General features: G+C 31.5%; 1 non-coding gene across 1 annotated transcript; it reads right to left on the reverse strand.

Moving 5' to 3' along the window:
* Positions 1-295: 295 nt before the first annotated feature.
* Positions 296-402, reverse strand: Gm22360. Its single transcript, XR_003949335.1, has one exon. It is a non-coding gene; the product is annotated as a U6 spliceosomal RNA (small nuclear RNA).
* Between the last annotated feature and the right edge of the window lie 265 nt (positions 403-667).

Consider the following 667-nt stretch of genomic DNA (forward strand, 5'->3'; position numbering starts at 1 on the left):
TTACATATTGGAACAATACAAGTTATAGTTTAGCATGCTGTGCCCAAAACTAACAAAGAACAGTGTTTATCACTATCTTCAAAACATCAACAGCTGCTTTGCATTTTAGTCAGCCACTTTCAGCTTTTAGGAAAGACAAGGGGGTGTACAGATTTCCATGGTGAGATCTCAGGAAAAGTTGTCTCTGACTTTATCAACAGTCAGTCAATATTCATGTATCAATGTTTAAATATAAATGTGTAAATCCTAAGAGCTTTGTTACAATTTTAAAAACTTTATTGGTTGAGTGAAACTGAAAAATATGGAACGCTTCACGAATTTGCGTGTCATCCTTGCGCAGGGGCCATGCTAATCTTCTCTGTATCGTTCCAATTTTAGTATATGTGCTGCCGAAGCGAGCACATCAATCTAGTTCTTATTGTATGCTTTTTATGGTTGTTTTTATTTTATTTGCAATTGTTTATCTTAAACTATTAAATCATCAAAATAATATATTGATTATTATGGTTATTATATTTAGGTAGCAACATAACACAGTATTTCTTGGAATGATAGATGTCATTTCCTTTTAAAGAACACAATCATATTCTAAAAACCATTTATTTATGTCATAAACTTTTTTCTAATATACTTTACTGTGAAACGTGTGATTGGAATAGCTCAAGTT

This window comes from Mus musculus, chromosome 1 (assembly GCF_000001635.26).
Source record: "Mus musculus strain C57BL/6J chromosome 1, GRCm38.p6 C57BL/6J".
NCBI classification, from domain to species: Eukaryota; Metazoa; Chordata; class Mammalia; order Rodentia; family Muridae; genus Mus; species Mus musculus.